The 23,204-nt window shown below is 44.6% G+C and overlaps 1 long non-coding RNA gene across 1 annotated transcript; it reads right to left on the bottom strand.

Moving 5' to 3' along the window:
* Positions 1–5,001: 5,001 nt before the first annotated feature.
* Positions 5,002–22,298, bottom strand: LOC128149086 (uncharacterized). The gene is made up of 3 exons (XR_008237529.1): positions 22,171–22,298; positions 6,113–6,531; positions 5,002–5,552 (listed from the first exon to the last, which is right to left on the bottom strand). It is a non-coding gene; the product is annotated as an uncharacterized LOC128149086 (long non-coding RNA).
* Positions 22,299–23,204: the final 906 nt, after the last annotated feature.

The following is a 23,204-nucleotide window of genomic DNA, read 5'->3' as shown; positions in this document are numbered from 1 at the left end:
TGAGCAGAGCTTCTCATCGGGCACATTTAACATTCTTTCCAGGCCAGCTCAGTTCATTGGAGGTAGCATCCTACAGACTACTGCAGTATCCTTATGCTCAGAACTTTCAGTTCTTTCCAGTACTGAAGAGGCCACTTCCTCCTTGACCAGATGATGGAAAGTTCTGCATTCTTGCACACTGAGCAGATAAATATCTGCTTGCATGGTACCTTCTGGATTTCTGAAAATTGTCTGGTTTGCAAATGGCATAGCCTGTTTCACAAGTGCCACTGGCACACAAGGTCCCGATGCCATCTTCGAAAGCACAGTCCCCAGACTAAGTCATTATGCCAGTCTGTGTCAACTGGATCCTGCAGTGAGACCCAAAAGGGCAAAAGCACATGCTGCAGCTTTTCCATATTAGATCTTTATTTTTCAAAAGCAATGCTCTGAACTTAAGAGCTAATCAGCCAGTCTGGTACTCGCAGGAAAGAATTTATTCCTTGCTTATTCAGTGAAGCATGGAACAGAAATGTTACGTCTTGCATGGTCCTTAATCAGAGAAAGTTTGCAGTGGAAGAACGCCCTCACTGGCTTTTTTGTCTTTATACTTTTTACTCCTGCAATACGCTCCTTCTCTCAGAACTGCTTTATGCTTTGGAGTGAAGCATAACAATGCAACATGTTTCTGTTGCTTTTTCTGAGTTCAAATAGCACCCCCAGAGTGTGCCATATGCCACTACACATAAAATGGTATAACTTTTTAAGGTAGGAAAGCCACAGTCTGCCGGCTTCAAGGCTACACTGTTCATGCTGTAGCTGGTATGTGGATAGAAGACCCACAAGTCTGAAGCTGCTAACTAGACACCTCTCCCCAGCCTCAAACTCACGACAAAGCTGTAAAAAAACCCTGGCGAGACAAGGCGAATCTTATTTTCTACCATCTTTGACCTACTTACGACATGATCAAAAGAGCCTTTACACCATTGAGCGTATCACCTGACACAGTCTCATCAAGGTAGAGAACCTGAGAGGGGCTTAAACCAGCCCTCACATCAGACCTTCTTTAAACATTGAAATAACCCATTTCCAGATCCGGACTTGCAACTAGACTACTGGGCCCAAGCAAAACATTATTTCTAAGCTTCACTTTCCTTCCCCAAGTAGCCTCAGAAAGACCTTGTAAGTAAGAGCATAAAGCTGCCATTGAAGAATTGACTTCAATCAGGTATTACTACAGCAAGCAACTGCTAGGTATTTATCAAGGCATACACAATTACAGTCAGATATTCTGGCTTCCAGGGTTTACTAGTAAGCCCTTCATCATTTTTTTTATAAGGGTCAAATCACTGTGGACAAGACAATGACAACTAAGTACTTATAGTACTGTGTCATTTTGCATTTTACAACATATTTTACAATATATGAGAGATTAATTATGAAAACAGTGAGGTCACTAGCTTTGTCAGACTCGAAAACCCTGCAAACTCAGAATAAGCCAGTTGAACCCTGGGCAGAACTGCCCTCCTCATCGTTACACACATCAGCACCTTAAGGACGGTAAAGTTTTCCAGCAGAGGCAGAAGCCAGACTGCCAATTTCATTGGCTATAATACATCACATCACTGGAGTATTGTCATTCCCCAGGAAACAGCAGCATCATTTATTCACTCCTCACTAACAAGCCACGACTCTGCCTGACATCAACATGCTGTGAGCCATGTCCTAGACAGGTGGGTGGCTACCGCTGCTTTGGTGACTGAAGCTTTCTTTCATCCACACATTTGCCACAGATGGATGGGTAAGCCAAAGTAAAAATAACATAAGGAGAGACATGCCACATTGCCAGGCAGCATTAGCAAAAGGGCATGGACAACCGATGCTGTCCCTAGGAACTGTGAGGCTGAAGCACCTCAACAGCAGAAGTTAGCTGTCCCAAAATACTCTTCTTTGCTGGGACAACTTATGTATTGACACCACGAGCCCCCCCGCTCCCATGCCAACTCTGCTTATTTGTGTGATAACACAAATCCTCACGTACTAGTGCATACATATGTCATCAATGTTTTTTTCTCCAGTGTCTTTCATGAATGAGGATCTTAATGGAGGGAGACCAGAGTCCTCATCCCTACAAAGTCCCCATCTAATGAAAATTTCCTAATCTTGGCTGCCTTCTCTCTTTCTCATTCTAGTGGAGCTGTTCCTGATTTACTCCACTGCAGCATGTAAGCAAGAAGAATCAAGCCTGCTTTTCAAGTCAGAAAGAGCAAGCCTGGTCTCCCACAATGCATAATCTCCTCACTTCAGCCAGAGCAGAGAGGGGGAGGATCAAGCCTTACGGATACAAGAATGTTGCTGCTTATCCCATCTTCTATTGGGCAGGTTTGTTTTCAGAGTTGCTGTGACTGGGGATGGTGCAGGGCCATATTCAGGGCTAACAAGAAGGCTCGTTCCATGAATAAAGAATGACCTGAGATAAGCAAACCAGCAGTAGAATAAAAAGCCCAGGATCACTCCACAGCCTCTAAGGACAAAACTGTGTCTTTGTTATGCTAGAGGTGAATCCAGCTGCATCAGAATTCATCAGTCCCAGGAGAGAAGCATTGAGATAAGAATGCAGTGAATCCACAGTGGAAAGTGTTCCTGGTAGGGGTGATCTCTCCTTACGCTGTATCTACTCCTCCCCAGCTAGCCACAGGGAGGGAAGGAGTGACTTCTTCCATTTTCAAATTCAACACTGTCCTGATAGCCCCTGTTGTTACCACCTCCATACCCGAGTGCCTTGGTTGCTATGAAAAAGGTATATGCTCATCAACAGGTAATGAGTAGTCATTGAATTCAATGAACACTGGAAGAGCATGAGCTTAAACAGTTGGATTGATCTTTGCAGGGCAGGGGATTGTCTTATATTTTAAATTCTTTAAGGTCAAAGTGACTAGGCAATTGGATAAAACCTTGCAAAAACGTGTGAGTACTGAAAATAACTGTGGAACCGTTCATTTCTCCTTCCCTTATTTGCCAGAGGATACTAAATTGGAATTACTACCCCGATATCGAGTTATTTTTTGGTATCCATCTAAACCTTCCTGGGTATGATGTGATTTGACCCAAATAGGAGATAGGCTCAAGAGGAAAGCCAGACATGCAAAACTGTGTGGCTGTTCTTGCTTGCTCTGATAAATATAATGGTTGGAGATAGGGTAGCTTCTCTGAAAATATGACTGGATTTACCATGCTATCAGATGTTTACTAAAGAGAAATACGCTCTTATTCAATGGTGTTGTAATAAAGCACGTAAATTAACACAGCGTTTTGGAACTATGCAGATTTGTATCAGCCGAACATTTGGCCTGTGGCCCACATAACAAGCAGGGATAGGGCAAAGCTGTGCATTATAAGTAGCCCATGGGATCAACATCTCCCTTTCCCAACACACATGCTATTTTTACCTTTCCTTTTTGGCTTCCTTCCCAATTGGAAAAGCAAAATTGAGACACTAATGAAAACAATGAGACACGATATATTGATTCAAAGATTCCAAGTGCTCCTGGTCCATTTGCATCTTCCATGTTCTTTTTGGTCATCAAAATGCCTTTGAAATAAGGAAGAGCTTAAAGGCATGAGGAAAGGTCTCAGGCATGAGGAAAGAGACCATGTGAGATACATGAAATAGAAAGATGGGTCTGCAAGACAGGGACACTTGGAAAGCCATACTGTAAGAGTGCAAAACCTCTTTCCTTGGCAAAAAGATACATACTGTTAATTTCCTCATCGGTTACTGCCATCACACACAAGGCAACATAGTTCCTCTCATTTCTCCAGTTCCAGTGTAAAACTGGCCAATTTTTTTTTTCTTCCTTCGCTTTCAGGGCTTAGACTGGCAAAGTGCACGTTAAGGTTAGAAGCCTTGACGAACTGTGGAGCAACTGGAAAGTTCTCCTAGGTTATAGTATCACTTACCGATAGATCTTTAACTCCACTGATGACCCTATTACTGTCCATGAAGTCAAACTCCTCTGCTTACAGGTTTGTTAAGAGCAGTCTTCTAATGGACACACTCCCTTGGCCTTTAGGGAGGGAGCATAAAACCCACGTACACTTTCGCATGTTTTCAGGAGACTAAGACTCTGGGTGGTTGCCAACACAGCTGAAAAAAGGATAGATGGATGTTACTCCTCTGCAGAATAGACACAATACAGCAGCCTTTCTCCTCCATCCCCTTTGAAGTACCTGACAACGCAGAGGAGACAATGAAAAAGATGGAAATTTGATGTGAACGCACCTAGGAGTAATCAAGAAAAGATCCTCCTCTGCAATTTGACCAGAAAAGCACACCATTCTTGAAGGAAGGAACTGCCATCTAAAAGGAAGTTCATTCAGAGTAAGGGAGGTCACAAACATGCAGCATGTGGTGTATTCTACACCTCTTCCTTATACAGACACTTATGGGGTTAAGAGAGATGATACAGTTGATCCAATCTAATGGTACAGTGTGGCTGAGATGGAAAGCCAAGCCCCCTGTTACCATCCTCACTCCCACTGTTTGTGTTGCACCAGCTCCAGGTTCATCAGAACACTTCATGAGCTAACTCAATCATTCAGCCCAGCAGAAAACCAGTCCAAGTGAAAAAGAAATGGATTTGCTCTCTTCTGGGCTAGTAAGCTGAGTCAGCCCAGAATAGAATCTGAAAAGCCCAGGAGCCAATGGAAGGAGAAGGAAAGAACTGGGCAGCACTCAAAGCAGCAACCAGGAAAGGAAGAAGACCACTTCTGCTGGGCAGCAGTGAGTGGCTGGTCTGGTTCTTAGCATGCAGTGAGACTACCCTTGAATGGAGCCAGTTCCTCAGTCTCACTCTGCACAAAGCATGCTGATTAATTAGCGCACATCAAATTTGTATCATACCTCATTGCCCAGTAACTTCCAACAGCTGACACAGATCTCACCACACTGGCAAAGCTTCATAAACCAATAGGGTGGCAGGGATGATTGCCATCAGGGAAGATGTCCCTGCCTTGGAAAAAAATATAATCAGAGACGTCTTCCTTCCAGAAAGGTGGTGGGATGCAACTGCTGTATTCTCTGACAGCTACCCACTGGGGTGGAAAATGTTTTCTCTGTGGGAATGCTGCTTTTGGCAAGGTGTCAGAGAACAATGCTGTCACCAGCCCTGGCCACACTCACGTTTTCCATCTCTCCTTCTATATTTTGTTCTCACATAGTTACTTGCATCCTTTATCTGGCTGCAGCAGGAGCCATTTATCTCCTGTGGTACACCGCTTCCCAGGGCGAGTCTGCCTCTGCCTCTCCCTTCCCCCTTCTCCTCTCTTCAACAGCTTGAAAACCATACCTTAAATTCTATAAAGTAACCGAAGGCCTTGTTCTCTGCCATCAAAAGAGTCTAAAGGGCTTGCTGTGACAGACGCTGGACAGTCCTGATACTGGAAACCTCTGTACTGCTGCCAGCCAAAATTCTGCTTGTGAAGAGACTAAGACTGTATCTCTCCACCACCGCTCTCTGCTGCCACCGCCAAAAGAGCAGTGAGAATAAAGCAGGATCCTCAGGGTATCAGTACTGAAAGCAACAAAGGAGTAAAGAAGTGAGAACGGAAGCTAAAAGGAGCACTGAAGAGCAGGCAGTAGGATGAGTAATGGGTGTGTGTGATGTGTGGTGTTGTATATGCACCTGGAGTTTTGGTACACATGGGTCTATCCCATCTACACTCCACTTACTCTTAAATTGGGCTGTGAGAATAAATTTAGTGTTGCCCACAGGTGCTTAACCACTTCTCATACTGTGCCTTTTCCGCTTGGCAAGGAAGCGCTATCTCTAGCTAAAAGCTGAAGGTAAAGCTGTCTGTGATTTTTCTGCACAGACTAACAGGTCAGTCTGTGTTGCCTCCCTCTGGTGAGGAAACTCCTCAGAGTATTTTTGAATCATTGTTTTCCTGCCATTGCTGGAGCAGAGCCGAAGCACACTGGCTGACCTCAAAGAGAACTCAGTTCAGGGCTCCTGCTTCTGAGTTTTGCAGAGTTTAATGACTGAGTTTTGCAGATATGGACATTTCACCTTAGCAAACAGTGGCCTGACAAGGACTGGCAAATGGAGGAGCTCAGAGAGGAGCCGGCACGTACCCGATTTCCACATCATCTGCTGTCTTCCTGCAAACAGATGACCTTCAAGCACAGCCAGGTGGCAAGCATACGGGAACACTTGAAAGTTTCAGAGCAAAAAACGTGGCAGGCTTTTTATCCCAGCAGGCATCTGTTCATCTTCCTGTTGACTCTCCATTTCCCAGTGACCTGCAAAATGCCTTCTTTTGGAGAAGGCTCCCATAGAAAGGCTTACCACGTGAGTGTTTATTGTTTAAGAGTTTAAGTCCAGAGAAAGTATGTCACAAATTCTGTCCTTTCCAGCAATCTCTAAACATCTCTAATATTTAAATGGAGCGTCTGCATGGGTGTGCACTTCATACTGACGAGCAAGAGGTTACTGCTGTGCGAGGGCAGTTTGTTCATGAGCCTGCCAATTTTGTAGCAAGTCTGCATTGGATCTGCAATAGAAGAACATTATTGTTTATATTCCTCCAACAAAGCAAACATGCACTCTTCGAATTACGCCAGTCCTTCCTCAGCTTATCCTAGTCCTTACTGCAATTTATATGCCAAAAACATTGCTATTTCTCCCCCTGGCATTCCAGCTGGGAGTGCTCTGGGAAGGTACAGAATCGATTTTCCCTGCAAGAAGTAGGTCACGTGGCAGTATCTTCACTTCCACCCATTTGTTCTTTGCCAAGCCCCATCCTAATATCCTCTTGTCCCCTGCTGATTCTGATGGGGTTGGCCTTTTTCCAGTCTGTACTGGGAAACCGGCTAAAAAAAGAAAATCAACCAGCTTCTGCTTGTTGCCAGATGCCGTGCTTTGTAAAGATGGCTTGGGTGAGATCCTGCTGGCCAAGTCAGTAGGAGATTTGCCAGTGATGTACGGGATGCTGCATCAGGCTGTTCCTGCAAGAAGCAGTCTTGGTATTTATTACAGAAAGCACCTTGTCATACTAACAACCACCACCACCGAGACTTGGTTCCAAAGGAGTTTGAAATGCGCTGTACAGACTGGATGTAGAGGTGCAATAGATTAAGGGTGGGAAATGTTTCTTTCTTACTCATTTTTAAGACAGCAGATTTCTTCTTTTTCATGCCGGGCCAGACGCTTCTAAAACTACAGGCATAACCGCTTAATGCGGTAGCCCGAGTTGCTTCAACCATTCTGTCAGAGACATCCTCCTTGCGCTAGTCACCTTCATCCCTCCTCTGCCTCAGTTATCCTATATGCAGAATACAGCTAATAACAACCCCTCGGGTAAAGGTAAAGCACCTTCTGTTGACTGTCTTGCCAAATATGGCGGTCAGCTCTTTTGGTGACAGACTATTTTTTACCCCATGAATTACTGGGCAGCATCCGGCATAACTGGGAGCTCTCGGTACTCCTATAATAGAAGAAGTACTTGTAACACTGGCACCATTCATAAGGCAGCATGCCATCCTAACCACCAGCTTAACCCATCAGCTCTCAGCACATTCACAGGTTTAGGCTTGGAATCTTGATGACTATAACCAACTGCCAGGATGCATGTCCTGCTGTTAGGACAGGACATTTTGCCAGCCTACGTTGCTTCTTTCCCCCTGCTCTGACAGGTTCCAGGCTACCAGACTTTAAGCAGCGACCTGCAAGATGGCTCAAGCCTTCCACTGGGAGACCATGCCCTATGCTAGCAAGCGGTGCTTGGCATCTTCCACGGCTCACTCCTGCTTGCTGTCATTCGTATTCCAAAATTAATCCTCTAACCAAAGAGGAGATGAAGTTAGAGAACAAGATTCAAAGTTCTACGTTGCTGCCAACAAGACAGCTTGGATTAATCAGCATACATCTTTAAAACGTACTATAATGACTGGCAGTGTCAAAGCGGAGCTGAAATACACCGTTTGTAAAAGTGCTGGATTAAGCAGGCAGCTTCACAGCATCAGGCAAAGCAGAGGGAATGACCGCATCACTGAAACGCATGTGTCCACTTGAACTCCGACTCAAAAAGACGCGTAAGCCTGTGTCCAAATTTGCATCTGATTGGCTTTGCTCTTAAAAACAGATACTCCTGGGTGTTTTGCTGTACTTCAGCGTGATACAAGAAACATAGACATGCAGTGCCAAAGCAAGCACAAACCACATCAATGCACATGCAAAAGACCAGAGGCTTTGCATTTACTGTGTGAAACTTGATTACTACCAGAAGGCAAGTGCACATGCAAAAAGATTGCTAGTGCCCTCAATGTGATTTGCCAGTGTGTTGCGTGCTGATCAACACAGCACTTTGCAGTCATAATTCCAGAGCCCTTAAAATCAATTGTGCACTACGGCAGCATACCGCTAAGTGCTTCGCTGTTGGATTTCCTTACTTCAGATTTGTTCCCCTTTGGATGTAATTTCTAAGTTTGTTCTATTTTATGAACTGTTTTAGTTCCTTGAGTCTCTTTTCATTCACATTAGCAGACCAGTCAGAGCAGGGACTAGCAATTAGGCTCCAGTCTTCCCTCTGCCACTGACTTTCCAGCAATCATTGGGCAAGTTGTTGAATCTCTGGGACTACTGAGACTTAAAGGCCCTTTACACTCTTCTGCCAAAACTGGGGTGATGGGAAGTGGATGTGACTTCAGTTTGCTGTAAGGCTTCTTTAAAAAGCCATGATCATATAAAGAAAGAAGTAGGTTCCTACTCCACAGCAGCTCGGATATGTTATCAGGTTCTGTGAAGTGATCTTCCTGGACAGCACTGTTGATGACTTTAACATTTGGAACGACAAATAAGCATTGCAGAAAAGAAGCTGATATATCAGAGGACTTTCCATATTTCACCCTTTGGAATTTACTCCTCTGCAGGGAAGCCTGGGATCATGCCTATCATCTCCCACTAGCCAGCATCTGAAAACAGATGCCTGTCTGTTTACTCCTATCGGCCAGAGGAGGTATCCCTCCAAAGCTGGTGGGGCTGTACCTGGATGAAACTGGTGTAAGAAGAGTAGGGGAGTGCAGCCCACTGATTGTGGAGTTGTTCTGCTCAGTTGAGGAAGGGGATAGGCTCCCTTTCTTGTCACAATCATCTGGCAACTTGGTAAGTTTCAGCTGACCTTTCCATTCTTTGTTAAGTGTCACTATCCTTCCTCCCCTCAAGAGACATTGAAAGTGAAATACAATTTTTCCTTGCTTTTTTCAATAGCTTGCCTTTTCTCTCCCCTTCTTTCACCAATAGCTTTTATCAATCCTCTCCATGCCTTTTTCTCTATTACCTTATATAATCTTTCTCTTGCTGCACTAGTCATCGCTTTTCCCACTATGGTCTTGCCATTCAGGACAACAGGAGGACTGCCTTTCATGCAACTTCTTCCAGTAGTGTTTTAACATCAAGTTCCCAGGCAGAGGATCTGGGGGAGTGAGAAGGTGGGAGAGCTTGGAAGGTAGGAAAAGAAACCTAAATTCCATCACGTGAGTGTGATGAAATAAACAGAACCATATGGCAAATCTGGTCAACATTCACTACATCTTACAGTCTCTGACACGAGCGCGCATGTGTCTTTGTGTGGCCGGTACTGTTTGCCCGTAACATCCATGGTTGTGCCCATGTGCATTTGTGAGCTGAAGCACGAGCTGGGGAATCCTCACCTGAAATAAGTTCTTTCTAGACTTGTCTTAAGTCATACTCATTTCAGACCTTGAGAAAACACAACCTACTAAAATGGACTAATCTAAAAGCAAAGTAATCCACTGGAATTTATGCAACAAGGATTTAAAGAGGTGCCTTAGGTGCAGAAAGACTTTGGATAGTTTAAGTAACAAGCCGATTCTAAAATGGGATGAGTTGAGCGCACATGAACAATTGCCGCTCAGATGAAGTTTCACAGTCTGATGGCATGTGAAATTACAAGATTTTAGCAACTAAAGGAGCACAAACATTCTAATATTAAAAATCAGTTATGTTCTTAGTGACTTACCTTGGTCATTAGTTCTAATCTGCAAAGCTTATTTGAAAACAGCTGAAGATAACCATCACTTTGTGTGGGCTAACAGTCAAGAGTCCTCAGTTGTTTAACATAACTGACAGGCAACTTTACCGTGTCATCCTTTCCTGGCACTGGGAATTATCACAACACTGAAATGACAACGGCAGAAAGCAACAGAGCGCATGCACAAGGCATGTGCCTGCAGATACATGTGCAATCACATACATCCACAGGCAGCAAAAGGAGCAACCCTTCCCCGATTTGTGCACGGTCTTTCAGCTCCTTCAGCCCCGTTGACTCACCGCAAGAAGGACTAACAGTCTCTGTTACACTTCAGGGTGCCAAGCCCTGTAAAGGGTAACATTTAAGAGACAGCAGTCGCTGCCATGGCTGCAGACTTTGTTGTCTCAATACTGATCTTGGATAACACTGAGGCCTGGTCATCCTCAGCAAATCGCTATCTGATCGTGTGTCTGACAGCATTCCGTGGGCAGCTCCAATTCTTTCCAGGTCAGAGTTCTAGCTTTTCATGGCAGAAAGCAACCTGATACTCTGGCCTAGCTCCAGCTTACACGGGACTGCCAGCCGAGGGGAAGGCCTCAGCGATGGGACATTTTTTGTCAGCACCTGTCTCAAAGTGCTCTGTTACAGAAGAAGTGGAAAAAATCTACAATCACTTCACCGAAACCAGTTCCTTAATCACATTTCCTCCTTAGCACCTGCTTCATCATGCACAGCATCTTACAATGTGTCTTATTATTAGCCATTATTTTCCACAGCACTTAGCTTACCCAGCCTGGGGGCCAGAGGTGATGCCACTGGAAATTCTGAGACTGGGGCAGAGATGGGCAAAAGGGAAAAGTAACCGTGAGTCTTACCAGGCTCTGGTGCACTGTGAGAGTGACCCAGGCCAAGGGTCTCACAAGCAAACCCCTGGGAGGGAGGATGAACACTTGCTACTGTAGTAATTGACCTTTGGATTTTGCATTTGAAAGGAGCAGGGTTGCCTACTATGGGAAGGTGACGGCTCCATGGTTAGCAACCTGACATACCATCAGGCTGGGACACCGCTGCGTGCATCCATGGCTGGGGAGCTTCTCCCGTGGAGTTGCCAAAAGACATGCAAAACTCCAACTAAAATGGCCAGTGCTTTGTTCCCAAGTCAGCTAATTGCAGTCTGCTTTTGTCTTCATTCTAAGAAACACCTTTGCCAGGCATCTGGAGAGTTTCAGGAATGTCAAGAGACCAGTAGCATGCTGTTCTTGCTCATGCCTCGGGTGTAATCTACTGCTGGGTACCCCACTATCTCACTCTGCATTCCCCAAACACTTCATAAACTACTCCAGCTTCCATTACGGAATTCTTCAGGGCTCTTTGACCATTTATCAGGCCAGGGCTTGATAGTGGCTTTCCTGTCTGATAATGCTGGTTGATGAGCTCTTCAAGCATCCTTCACAAACCCTCCAACACATTCCTGTGTACCACATAAAATTCCCACCATTTGGATAGTGGCCTGACCAGTACGTTGGCTTGTCTCTTTTCCTGAGTGGGGTTCCCTTTTTCCTGGATGCTCTGCTTTTCTGGCTTGTTATCCTTCCCAGCCTGCTACGACCTGTCCCTCTCTTCCTTGTTCTACAGCAAACTGATTTCATTACATCTCCTTTGGGAGGGAGATCGTGAGTGTTAAAACATGCTCACAGCCTACGGCAAACCTGTACAAATTTGATACAGTCCCAAAGAGAGAGCAATCAGCTCTCTTCCTTCAACAGGAGAATTTTAGCCCTTGGCTGCTGTGGTGTTTCGGCCTGTGTAACATAGGTGACATGGTTAATGCTCATTAAATCACTGACTGTACCAGTAATTGGCAATAGAGTCAGACATTTACCAAGGGCGGCCATGTAATGTTTGCAGTGCGATTTCTGAAAGGTTGGGAAAGACTTCTGCCAAAGACAGAACCCAGACCTTGCATATTTGCATTAAACATAATGGAAGGAATGAGCTGAAGCTCCTAATCAAGGTAAATATGCATATGCTATGCTGGTAATTTAAAAGATAACAGGGCAAATTCCAGTCTCAGCTATAATACTAGGGTAAATGTAGAGTTATTCTATCAATTCCTGCAGTTACTTGAGATTTACAGTTGTGTCTCTAAAATCAGAATGCAGGCCTTGGTCTTGATTTTGAAGATTACACATACTAAGTACTGGATTTATTAGGATGTTTTCCCAGCCAACTTCTGCTGACAGCAATGGCAGTTAGGTGTCTTTTCTTTGGTTTCGGGGGTTTTTTTGTTTGGTTGGTTGGTTGGTTTGTTGTTTTTTTTTAATATCTGACCATAAGTTAAACCAGAGCTCCAACACTCTGTCATGAGAAAGGACAGGGAAACTGAGTGGGTGAGTAGAATATTGGGAGGGGCATGCTATAAGTACATAAGAAGGAATGTTAACAGGGAAACTAAAAATAAATGGGGGCTACAGATGAATCCTGATGTAACTGCTTTGACCTCAACGGAGTCATATTTTGTTTCCACTGAGCCATTGCCTCCAACTCTGGCTTCATATGTGATCCTTCATAAATAGCTAAACATGCTCTAATTCACTAGTTCTGTTCTCCCTTTATTGCTGTTCAGGTACTTCTGAGCTAAAAAGGAAGCTATCTCATCTGCTTATGTATTTGCAGTCACAGAACTAGTGAGGACCATGCAGGGAGACTACGTTTCAGCTATAGCAAGCCACTGTAATAACAAGGATACCAGAGCATCATTTGGACATATAAACTTTGGCACTGAAAACATGTAAAACCTTATGGCAGATATTAAAGGCCACTTCAGTATATTCCCAGAAACCAGTTGTTCAAACAATAAAAGGGGGGCAGTGGTGAGATACAATCTCAAGGTGATTACCCTCTCTCAAATTCTTAAACTCTATTACTATTGAAGTAAAACAATGCTAAAGACTTCTGATGATACACCCATCTATTTAATGCAAACCCGTTACAAGAATGAGCCTGAGTTTCCTGCTACTTAAGGCAGTACAAACGCACTGATACTACACTAGCATTCCTTGTTTCAGCTCTCACATGCAACAATTATGTCCAGACCCTTCACAAAGTTCTGCTTCTCCAACATTGAACTCCATGCCTCTGCTTAACTGCATTGTTTAAATACAGACAAAATAAAGGACTGACTCTCACTGAAGACAGTGGTATTTGGATGAATCGTAAGACCTTGACTTTAGTGTGGTTCAAGCATACATAAAGAAGTGGGAGCTAATCTCTAGCCAGCACCAACTGTCCTAGACGGTCTGAAGTTACTGAAACTAAAAATATTTACATTCAGTGCAGAGTTGCTCCCCCAGCCATCTGTAGAATAACAGGATATATCAAGTTGATGATATAAGGACACAGGTAACTCAGAGAGCTTCCACATCAGTGCTTTGGTCACAGTACCATAAATACTGGACACTTCACAGATTATGATCTGGAACATGGTGAGGCAATTGGTGTCCAGGTGGCCTTTATCCAGCTCCTGGGAATGCTGGCTGGTTAACCCACAGACCAAACTAAGCAGGAAGTTATTTTGGGGTGTGGCGGGAGGGTGCATTTGTATAGACAGAAAGAGAACATGCCATGGCCACTGCATACCCATCATTGTGCCTTGAGTTACCTGGCTGGGCACAGAGTTTGGTCCTCTACGATGGCTGGCATTCAAAAGCTGAGGCTTGTGTGACACTGGATGCTGATTTATCCGGGAGTGCACAGAATTCAACATTGAAAAATGGAAGCAACTAGAAACTGTCTCACTCCTCCTCAGGCAACTATTTGAATAACAGTTCCCATGCTTTTACCAACTATTTGAACAGCTTCACACTAGCGAGTAATCACACTTTGCCTAAGCATAATAGTTCCCCCCGAAGGTCATCAGGGTGGTTTAAACTTGTGACCTTCAGCACTGTCATGAGCTTTGCACAGGAGTAAAAAAAAAAAAAAAAACCAAACAATTCTATAAAAGAGGATTGTTATCCTCTCATACAGGCTAATAAATGAGTAAAAAAGGAAGGTGTTCTTTATCTAGGTTTACAAGAACATTCACAAAAAGAGGGAGATAAAAGCATTCTCTTCTCATTTGTGTTTTGCTTCATCAAAAACCTTTGATCCCAACTGCTGCTAAGCATTTCTTAGGCAGTACCCAAGTGCTAGTGCAAGCAACTGAAAGGCACTAGTCTAGAAGCCCTGGACAGGCTAGCTGGACCCTGGTGAGGCATTAATATCAGAGCAATGAACAGAGATGCGGAGAGTGGCAGCGTGCTCACCAATGACCTTGCTTCAACTCATTTTATATAGAGCCAAACTAATCCCTGATTCCTTAGATACATATACCTCTTCCTGTGAGTAGATCACTAAGTTCTTTAAGAAAGCCAAGATTTTTATCCACATTTTACAGACAGGACAGAAACAGAGGCATTTTCTGAAGTGATCTGCCTACAGCACCACCGGTTAAGGTGCTGTATGAGAACTCACCTTTGTACAGTTCCCATTTAGTCCTCTAGCATCAGCCCTGAGCTTTGCCTCCATGCTGCTTCAGCATGTGCCCTGACAGCTACGAAAGGAGGAACCGGGGGGAGTGCACCTATCCGTCTGTCTCTTTCTCGCTGCACTAAGATATGTCCCTCAGCTAAGAAATATATAAGACTTCCCCAATGGAATTAAACTAATACAACTTCCTCATTCTTCACCCTAAATTTAGAGAAAATATGGGGACCTTCCATACGCTTCCGGTTTTAAACTTTCCTATGAACATCAACATCAAACCTTTCCAGAAATTCCTCCCCCCACCCCCCATCCTGTATTTAGAAAGGTGGGGTTTTCTTCCATAATCTGCAGGATTGTGGAACTGGCAGTTCCTTTACCTATATCCTGTACGGCTTGGAACAGCTTGGGAGCTTTGCTCCAAATTAGCATTGCAAGTAATACCCAAAAGAGTTGAGATGCAGAGCAGAATAGCAGACATTTGACAACTGTTATCCTGAAATCAGTGGAATATACAATGCCTTTTTTCCAGCCCTGCTACTGTATTCCCAATGAGCTCCTTATAGTGTAGACCTGCACTGGGCTGCCCACACGAACAGCAGGCAGTTGTATGTGGTGGTCAGCAGTATGCCTTCTACATGGTAGCTTGTAAGCAGAGGTGAGCTCACTCTTCTGTTACAAGCAAACCAGAAGCTACATGAATGTGATTAACCAGCAGTACTTAGTACCGGTAGTTCGGGCCTGAAGCTTACCCTTCCCCAGAGTATATGCAGAGTAAACTAGGCTCTCCTCTGAAATACCTGGACCTATCTTCACAGATGCGCTAAGTAAGATTCAGCAGGCTCGCAGGCAGATAGTCTGGCTTGCACCACTAAGAAACACGCAACTTTGTTCTGAAGGTTTTTAGCAGTCAACAGAAATAGCACTTAGGAAAGGTCAGCAACTCATCTTTCTGGACCCAACAACAATAACAGGGCCAGCAAGGTTGTTCTGTGATGACAGCCACAGTGAATTATAACCTGCAGGGGCTGTGTGACAGCAGGAGCAAATAAAATGCAGTAATGTGAGTAGCAGCTTGGACATTGCGCTTTTTATGGCAAAGGGGTATTATTTTCACCAAATACAAACATATAAACAAACAGCCGAGAAGGGGGTGGGGAGGGGGGTGGGAAACGGACACACGGTGCTATTACCGGCACAATGATTCTGCATCTTTACAAAGCAGCGATCTTTGTAACAAGATGCCCACTGCAACTTAGAACCACAGTATCGCTGTGCATGCATTTGTCAATGATCAGCGAGAAACACTGAGGTCAGGCGGCCAGCGATTAGAAGGGTTCACTTTGAATGTATGTGCCTAAGCAAATTGATTCTGGTAAACAAGTAATTAATCCTGTCTCTTAACCCCCACTTCTGAGCTGCATAGCACCTCACTGGAGTGTTGAAATGAATGGCTGAAGGTCCCAAGATGAAGATGTTGCAGAAGAAGTTGGTAGCTTTGATTCTTGTTCCGACTCTGCTGTGGGTTTGGTGCCTGACCTCGGTCAGGTCATTCAAACTGCTGTTGAACGTGTTGTTTCTGGTCATCCACTGCTTCCTCTTTTCCCTGCTAGACGTTACTCTCTCTTCAAATCTGCACCTATGGTCCACCCCTAGCAATTTAGGTCACCTTTAGCACTTTCAGTAGAATCCTACCAAAACCAAACTGACTCTGAAACGTTTTCCGAGAATTCTGGATCTGTTCCATCCACTGAAAGGAATAGGTACTTAATGTTCCGCACGTCAATGGAAAAAACAAAATCTATTAACATCAAGCATGAATGACTTTCCAAGTTGCAGGGTACTGCCTTGAGCAGATGCTGAATGAGATGCTTTCTAAACACTTAAACCCAGAGAATCCGTGAGAAACCTGAATGCAGAAGGGGTAGCTTCAATAACAGAATAAGATAAAGAGAAAGCCAAAGGCCTGTGAATTATAGTCATCACCTACAAAGGCAATTAAGATGGCTAGATTTGGGGTAAATCTAGGTACTCTTGAATGGCTCTCTGGAGGAAGCTCTCACTCCATCAAAAAGACAGAGAGACCTAGGGAGATGTAAACTTTTAAATGATGCACCCAAGACTGAAATACGAATACTGCCACTTACAGCTACATTGAGAGGACCATGCAAAGCCTGGGAAGGTAGATACTGACTACATCCACGCCCACTGTGCATGCACATGCCGAAAAGCTCCTCCAACCTAATAAAAATATTATTGCATATTAAATATTTTTCAAGATTCATATTGTACTCACTGTCTTTGTTATTGTAGTCTAGGGGGATTGGATGGAACACTATGCAGCTCAACTTTGAAATGTATGCCCTGACCCACACTCAAATTTTGGAAGCAACTCCTGCTTTCCCCACAAATCAAACTGACCTCTCTCTCTGTCTCTCCTCAGCACTCCCAAACCACATGTTCAAAGCCGTCATTAATTTTAATCTCCCAGTCCACCCCAGGGCCTGTATAGCACTTAGCATTTGCCACATCTGAGCCATTACATTTTCCAAGTACTGTGAATCACCGATCAAGATGACCAGTAGACCGTTTTCTTGCTTTGAAAATAAGCCTTTCTTACAGGCTGATTCAAATCTATGAAATGAGCCTTCCCAATGCTCTCGATCACACTCCAGAAACTAGGACCACCACTCAACTCTTCTCGTGCCCTTCCAAGAACAAGTTGAATTTTTTTGAAAAAACACACCAAAATAAATCACCCCAAATCTTTCCAAGAAAAAGTCCATAGCCAAAACATTCTACCAAAGCAAAACTTTATTGGCACACTCTTTTCCCCCAGGGAAAGTGAGGAGTTCAAAAAGAAAGAGTGACAGATGTTAGCCACCTCACTTGGTGCACCACTGGAAGGCACCCAATATGAAGAGGTGTACAGCATAAGCATCTCTGGAGAACGGAATGGAATGCAAATGCCTGAGAGCATAGCGTTTCAGAGTAAGACACGGCATATCTCTAGCATCTTGAGATGACAAAGTGATCAGAGTAAAGCTGAGAGAAGTAAAATCTGCTATTTGAGCTACAATCAACCAGCTAAATGCAAGAATTGCAACTGCACTGCCTAGTTCAACAAAGAAGAGAGAAGAGAGGGGAGGAGAGGGAGGGAGGGAGGGAGGGAGAGAGAGAGAAGCCATTTCTCAGGAGAGCAACCACAAATAACGGTTTGGTTTTCAGCCTTTGATGGGAGAGATTTTAACTCCAGGATATCATGCTCTTTATAGTGCTGTCTAACAGGAGTAGGGGGCATCTCTCACATAGTGAATAGCTGAATGAGAAGGAAGATGAACTCTGGGAACTAGATATTTAAAACGTCAGACAGACTACAGACAGTCAGGCTGTGATATTTCCTTATGGAAAATATTCCCCTTGAGAAAACTCACTGCTTAAGTTTCTTTAAGGAGCTTGTAACAGAAGAAGCATCCTGCAGACTATGGTGGCACATCCCTTTTAGGTGTCATGGGTGCAGGATTGCTCCTGGTCTACTAAGGCTCTGCTTCGGTGCTGGATATCACTGAAAGGGAGAGACAAGGAAAGTCTCGAGACCCAAACAAAATTCAGAAAAAAACCAACCCTGTAGAAATTTTCAACAGGACACTGGGTACCATCCTGTATTCCAGACAGTAGAGGCAAAACGCAGACACCTTCCCCGAGCAGCTCTGCAGCAGCCAACAAACTGTTAGAAACAAAGCCCGCATCTTGGGAAGGTGAGAATTAAAGTCCGAATGAAGTCATCTTCCATGCCCTCCTCCTCCCCTACTCCTTAACTCAGTAGTTAGGAGACTACTGAGACACAGAAGACTACAGCCTAAGAGTTAGGAATCTGTAAATTACACCATGGTGAAGAATGCGAATTATCCCTTTCCAATGGTACCTATGGACCCAACTGGGAATGTAATCAGAGTAACGATGAAAACGCAAGCCAAACCAAGCTGAGCCAACATGAAAAATGCAAGCCAAAGTCTGGAGCAAGCAGCAATTAATCTGGTATCATACTCCTCTCTGGTAACAGCCTGTGTTTAATCTGCAGGGCAATTGAGAGGTTTGTGTCAACAGAGGCACCACCATTTGAGCAAAACACAGAAGCAAGGAGCTCGCACTGACACTTTTTGGACACTGTCACTACTTCTATTTTGGCCCACCTACCGTTTGGGAATTACTTTCTTCTGACATTCTAAAATTCTCAGTATTGCCTTCCATCGTACACAGTACCCCTCAGACCTAGTCCTGAATTATTGTCTTTGGGAGCTGTATCTCAGTGAGCAGCAGGGATATTCCTTCCTTATCAAGCCTTTCAGAGCTTTGGGGGAAAATATATACTCTGTTAATATTCCCGTTCCACATTATTTACTGCATTCTTACCCATTTATTACAACACAAAAGACATTCTGAAGGCTCTTAGAAGTAGCCTCTGTGCTGCTTAAACATATTGGGCACGACTATGAAAGTTAAAGCAATGCCCATAGGCCTCACTCACTAGATTTTAAAACCAGGTGGGACAATTAGATCATTTCATTGGCATTCCTAACCATGCTCTGCAGCCCACCAGCAGTCAGAAGGGTGCACGTAAGTGATTCACAGCAGGCCCATGAAACAGTATGATCGTATACCATTCTCATCCCAAATTTAAAGGGAGCAGTGGCTGGCCATTTGCAGGAAAGTACATTCACTCATGAACCAAAATATCTGGGAATACCTGTTTTGGGCTGAGCTCCTACATAACACAAACTATGGAATTTATCCAGTCAGTGAGGAAATTCAATAAAGAATCAGGACTCCATCATACTTGAGGCAGTACAGAGCCAAGTCTGTCCCAGTCCTCAAGAGCATTCTGATTGTGTAAGGTGAGAGCTGACAGGTGGCAAGTGTAGTGGGCAGGGAATAAGATGGAAAGAGGGTTTTACATTTCAGAATCTGTGAACTGAAAATAAAAGATGATACCACAGTCAGTGTTGGCAGGGTGATGAGAAAGCCACAGGTGAGCTGACTTCTAAAAGGTCTGCGCTTCATCAGAGTTTGGCAAGAAAGCTGTGAAAAGACCAGGAAGCTCAGCTCAGCTTTGATTCAGTACTTGCAGTTATACTTTTATGGCCTGCAGGCAGTTCCTTTTCACATGTATTTTGTTGGTTGGGAAGAAGAGTTGAAAGATAACAAAATTGACAATTTGGAGACTGAATAACTCAGTCAGGGGAAATGCAGGGCAGAGTTGCATGCTGGACGGACTGCTTTCTAATTTTGTGCCGCGATGCAGATGGACAGATAAGAAACTAATCTTGAGAGCTGAATGCAATGTGCATTCATTCACTTACAGCTTTCCCAGCTGAGCGTGATAATATAGCAGGAGTGAAAACTGAGTTGTAGAATTACCTCTTATCAATGAAATTACAAAAGGGTGAGAAAAAAAAAAGAAGATAAAAAAACCCCAAACAAACTCTCCTCTTGTTTCTGCCAGGTAGACTCATTAACGGTATCTGGATCTGTAAGAGGCTGAAATAACAAGCAAGTGAATTTATCCTCTGCACTTAATCAGCACAGCTGCAGCACTGACATCCATGGAAATGGAACTAAGCAAAGAACAGCAGCATTGACAGCCACGATGATCGCCAGCTGTCACCAGCTGTCTTCCTACAACCCAAGTAACTGTCACTGAATCCTCTCTGGAGATAGCACATGCTCCACAGATCGCCTTGTCAGTCATGCTGTGTTTCTAAGGGTAGGCTCAGCCTTCGACCACGTCACAATTTTCCAAAGGCAACAACTGGCTCCAAATGAAGGTTATTAACAGTCAAGAAGCCCTGCCTTCTCTCCAGAGAGGAGACTGGCTAAGTAAATGTGCAATGCAGAAAAGCCTCTGTGAGAAAGATCCCTTGCCCATGCAATAAAGTAGAGCAGGCATGTCTCTTGTGTGAATCTGGCAGTCAAGACAGAGGAAGCTACAGTGAAACAGCTCTTGGAAAAGCTGGTTTTGACAGCCCCATCGTGGTTGTCCCACACCAAGAAAGGCCAGTGACAGCTAAACAGACAGCAAGCAAGAGTCTGCAAAACCTTCCAGTGTCCAAAAGACAGCGCAAGGTAAGTATTACTGAACCTAGCTTCCATGGACTCTGTCCTCAGTCAAGACACAGCACAGAGGGAAGTCAAGCAGGATGTATCAGGCTGCAAGGATCTGAATGAGCAGTACTTCCTTCAGCAGCGGCTCCTAAGGCCGCTTGCACACTAGCACCACCTCCTTTTGCACACTTCTGTCCCCTGGGAGCAAAGGTTACCATAGCCGCAGCAGCTGTGTGGGGCTGCCAGCTAGAGCACATCTAGAGAGTTATTTGGTTTTAAAAGAAAAATCTCCTCCCCAAGTGTTTTGTTTTACAACTCAATCACTTTACAGACCTCCACAGAACTACGGACCGGACATTAATGCCCTCCAAGGCGGGTCAAAGCCTCTTAATCCAGACCTACTGCCCACAAAATAACTGTAATCCTTACCTACAATACAAGCCAAAGAAAGAAGCTGAGGAACGCAGCTAAGTTGATACTGTGTGACTCGCCTCAAACACACACAGCCATTATGACTTCATCACATCTTCCAATTCTCTCAGAACAACTCTCTGAAAGCCCTGATAGCGTGAGTAAAACTGCCCTAGGACCATAAATCTGCAAAGTGCTCTTGGTTGCTTGTCATATTCTCACTCCCTTACTTTGGATGCAGGAGCAGAGAAGTGAATATTCAGTGCTATACTTTGCAAATACATACACACTGAGCCAGGGTACTGGCATTTTGCCTGCAGGCCAGAAGCCAGCTATGGCCAAGTGCTAACTTAACTTTGACAAAGCCTGGCTCAGCCACTCTGGGCAAATCACTTCTCTCTTTCTGGCCTCAGGGTGAAGTACACAGGCAGACTTGCTCAGGCAGTGAAGCTAGGATAAGTAGTTCCTTCTCACTGCCCTATCCACCTTTCTCTTCACGGAGCTGCTACAATGGTCTGAGCAGTCACGGTATAAACTAGGTAACAGAGATAATCCCCAGGATGGAGGGGTTTTTTTGTTTGTTTAAAGCAAGCAAGCTAGAAGTAATGTGTCACAGCACAGCCTCACTGACACCCAAGTTACCAAATCAGGAAGGCACTGAATTAAACGCAGGGCAAGGGCAAGCAGCAGAGGGCAGGAACTTTTCCACGAGAGAAAATGGATTGGTCCCGTCCTAAAAGAAATGGGCATTGTGACGATTTCCTTCTTCAGGCAGGGCCTGTTAGCTAAGAGCATACAGCTAAGATTTTAGTAACATGCTCCCGCAAATACCCTTTGATGTCTCAAGGCCTGTGACGCTGACTTAACTCCTCTAGACAAATTTTCAGTTCCCACCTGTCATTCCCAGGTAGCTGACGAAACAAACTCTGGATCACGCATACTAGAAAGAAATAAACTCCTACTGCCCTCGAGTACGTTCAGCTAACTAAACTTAGGACAAAAGATAGTGGCCAAACTGCCGTATCATCATAAAATACAGCACTTTGATTTTATACAGCTATATAATCTTGATTGGAAAGCTCCAAACACTAGCAAATACAGTACCTCCTTGGACAAGTTGTTCCAACAGCTGATTCCTCCCACAGAGGAAAAACAAACTTGTTTTTCAGTCTGAATATGCTTCATTTCTGCTTCCAAGCACTAGATCTCATTGTGCCTTTCTCAGATGGCACAAACAGCCCTCAGCAAGGATGCTTCCCCAGAGGCGCTCCGAAGGCGCGACTGCAGTGCGTCTGAGTGAGCAAGATGTGGGCTGCCTGCCTCCTTTCTGTGGGGCTGGACTCACACACTGCCCAGTGTTAACAGCACACTGTGGGGGGGACACCCAGCTTCCTCTGGTCTCAGCACCCAGTCTCTGATAGACACGCCATGTCATCATCCATGAGTGGAGCTCCCACAAGCTTTTGCAATCAGTAAAAAGCATCTCAACACTGAGCTCCAGGGAGCACGTTACACATTGCGTCTGAGGAGATGGGGACCAGTCCTAAGGGCTCTTGGACCATTTTAAGGTTCCTTAAGGTTCTAGAGCAACCCCTGTGCTGTTCACGGGGCTACAGCGAATTTCTCTCACATTGCCACAGACATTTGGCTGTTAGGAACCGTTTGCATCACCCTGGTGGCTGCCAGGATCCCTCCAGTGCCGTGCAACGTCCTGAAAGCCGGTCCTGGATTATCCGTCAGCTCCTGAGACATGCCTGGTGTGTCTAGCGCCAAGGGCTGGGGCCTTCGGTGGTGGGGGTGGGAGTTGGAATTTCCATAGGGACAGGTGACTTCCTGTCAGCCCCACTGAGCCCCATTACATGCATTAGGGGCGTTTTGGTGTGTAAGAAGGCCTGCCATTTGTCATGCAAAGTGTGACAAAGTTTTCTGTTTAGCCTTCCTTTTTGTCTCAGACGTTTCCATGTGCTTTTTGGTGTGCCTCAGGGTTTTCCAATTTCCTTTTGGCATGCCACCGGGCCATTCTTTTGCCTTTCTGTGCTCCCAGAGTCATCCAGTTGTGTGTCACCCCCTGGCGTTTCTCTTTTAGCCTTTTGTCGCACTGCAAAGTTCTCCATTTGCTGTCTTGTCCTCTTAACACT

The sequence above is a fragment of the Harpia harpyja genome, chromosome 12 (genome assembly GCF_026419915.1).
Source record: "Harpia harpyja isolate bHarHar1 chromosome 12, bHarHar1 primary haplotype, whole genome shotgun sequence".
Taxonomy (NCBI): domain Eukaryota; kingdom Metazoa; phylum Chordata; class Aves; order Accipitriformes; family Accipitridae; genus Harpia; species Harpia harpyja.
The sequence above is the reverse complement of the archived record's forward strand: the minus strand, read 5'-3'. Positions and strand labels throughout refer to the sequence as shown.